Raw genomic sequence first — 2,586 nt, 5'->3', positions numbered from 1 at the left:
TCACGGAATGGAAAGGATTGCAAAGGCCTCCCCATACATCCGTGTTTCTTCTTTATGGGCCTCTTTTGCAATTGTTGATCTCACCTGTGACAAAATTTATCTTGCAAGCTCTATGGCAAAGGGCATTTATGTCATTTGTTCTGTAAAATGCATATTATTTATTCTCTGAGGACTGAGAACAAATAATCACAATAATGGTTGATGTATCTTAAGTATCTTAAGCACCTTAGAAAAGAAAAAAAAAGAAAAGAATATTTACACTGTTCAGTAAGGAAAGAAGTAAAAATCGTTTTTCCATTATCACTTGCAAATAAAGTAGTTTTTGTTCTCTGTTCTTGTGCTTCTCTCACACTATTATTTCAAATACGTGATTATTCATGGATTTAAATCTAACTCTGCTGCCAGCTTCAGTGGGACTACCTACAGGAATGCTGGGCTGGACTGGGAAGTCCTCAAATAAGATTCTAATTTTGCCTTCTCACTAGGTGAATGATACAAATCTCAGAAAGAATGGAGAAGACAAATTTCATTTAATGGTTTCAAGTAACTTTATGCAGTACCTTAAATGGAAGATGCCTTGATGATAGCTCAAACACACAACCTGTTTATAATGTATTTTATTTGCATAATGCTTTCCATTCATAAATAGCTCTGAGATTTTTTTTACAACTGTTCACAGGAATCATGTCACTTGCTAGGCTTTTACAGCAGCTGTTCTGCTTCCCATTGCAGTAACCCTATGAAAAGAATAGGGATTGAAAGTGAAGCAGCACACATTTTCCGCTGTAAAATAGCTGGTATACTGTAATTTCATGCTTTAGCTCTCTGCACACTAGTTTTTCCAAGAAGACTAGAGCTTACGATTTAGCGCAAACAGTACAATCTCCATATACATACTGTCCTGCTGGTTCACTCAGACAGCTAATTTTGTGTCTATGTTACATTTTTTCTTAAACCTTTATGTTGTACTAAAGCTGCTGCAGTTAGACTGTCGATGGCAGTGACTTGTTCTGCAGGACAAGTGGGCCTTGTTTCTTTTAATATTGTTTCAGCACTGTCCAGCTCAGGGCACAGTTTATCAGCAGAGTGGTTGCTGCTGCTATTTGATCATTTCCAGTGCTCCTGCCACTACTGAAATACTTTATAGTGATGTGGGATTTCTGGGAAATGACATCCAAACGTTGTTAGCCTGCTCCAGCTCTGCTCAGTTCGAAGGACTTGCTTGTATCCAGACTGGAGTCTAGCTACAGTTTAGAAATGCTGACTAGCTGCAGTTAAAAAAGAAATAAATTAATTCACAGCTGATTATATACACCACGTGGGTACAGCACAGCGGTAAATTTATTCCTGGTGCTCCTCAGCATTTGAGAACCCAGGCATGCCAGCAATGCTAATTTAACTACTTTGGGTAGCCAGTTTTCCCAGTGCAACCACCTCTTTTCCCCAGGAAAAACAATTTTATCTGTGTAGCCAGCAACAGCAAAATGGTGATCTATGCACAACCTGTACCTAGAAGTGTCCTTCCTGATCGTGATGTAATGCAGCCCGTTTCTCACCCTGTGTCTTGAACAATCCAGTTTTACCAATATCCAGACGCAGCCAGGCATCCAAATCAAGAGATTGCTCTCCAAATGCCATCCACCAGCGGAGCACGCAGCTATCTGCCTGCGTTGTGGACTATTGAATTGCAGATCCACGCCGGTTCTTGATCTTTGTAGGCACCGCCAGAACAACCTACGTTATTTGGTGGCACGATCTATCTGGATATGGGAAAAAACATCTGGGATAATTTGATATAAAGAATCATGGTTTTTGTACTCCCTACACTTTCCTTTTAAAAGGAGTAAAAGATATCTTTAGGAGTCTGGTATTACTAGAAGTGCCCTCCCTCGTCCTCCCCAGTCCTCTCAGGGCTCTCAGGAAGCCTTTGAACATCTCCCAGAGTTCGGGACCTGAGAAATTGGATCTCTGGCGTCCTTGGGGCTGCAAAGCTCTCACACGGCACAGTTACAGATGTAGGGCAGAAGTATAACTGACCTTCACCTGTAAAACCAGAACGGCTGGTACTTATACGGGAGCTATACTGCCGGATAAAAACAATAATTTAATTGCTTAATGCAGACAAGGCCTCTGAGGAATCTCCTTCTTCAAACAACCCAGCCAATCAAAACTCCATCAGCAAAACCCACTAATCTGAGCTCCCTCGGCAAAGAGCGGCTCGGAACGCTTTGCCAGGCAGACCAGAAGGGAGCAGGGCTTCCCCCTTTCATTTAACCACCTGAGAACCCCGAAGAGGCGCGCACTCGGGTAACCGAGCCCCGCCTTCAGAGGACGCCCGGTGCGATCCCAGGCAGCAGCCGCGACACCGGGGGCTGGCGGCCGAGCCCGGCAGGTTACAAACACAGCCAGACCCGAACGCTGCATCCCACACCCCCAGGCCAGCAGCCGGCCCGTGGCAGCCCCTGACAGACCCCAGCCCAGCGCCCGGGGCCCGGGGCCAAGGGCCGCCCCCCGCCGCCCCTCACGGACCGGCTGCGGAGGGGGCGCCGGCCCCGTGCGCGCCGCCGCGGGCTGCCGGCCGGCGGG

The 2,586-nt window shown here is 46.0% G+C and overlaps 1 long non-coding RNA gene across 1 annotated transcript; it reads right to left on the bottom strand.

The window, feature by feature from the left end:
• Positions 1-602: 602 nt before the first annotated feature.
• Positions 603-2,256, bottom strand: LOC118163559. The gene is made up of 2 exons (XR_004749110.1): positions 1,510-2,256; positions 603-1,268 (listed from the first exon to the last, which is right to left on the bottom strand). It is a non-coding gene; the product is annotated as an uncharacterized LOC118163559 (long non-coding RNA).
• Positions 2,257-2,586: the final 330 nt, after the last annotated feature.

The sequence above is a fragment of the Oxyura jamaicensis genome, chromosome 3, assembly GCF_011077185.1.
Source record: "Oxyura jamaicensis isolate SHBP4307 breed ruddy duck chromosome 3, BPBGC_Ojam_1.0, whole genome shotgun sequence".
Taxonomy (NCBI): Eukaryota; Metazoa; Chordata; class Aves; order Anseriformes; family Anatidae; genus Oxyura; species Oxyura jamaicensis.
This window is presented reverse-complemented; position numbering and strand designations above follow the sequence as displayed.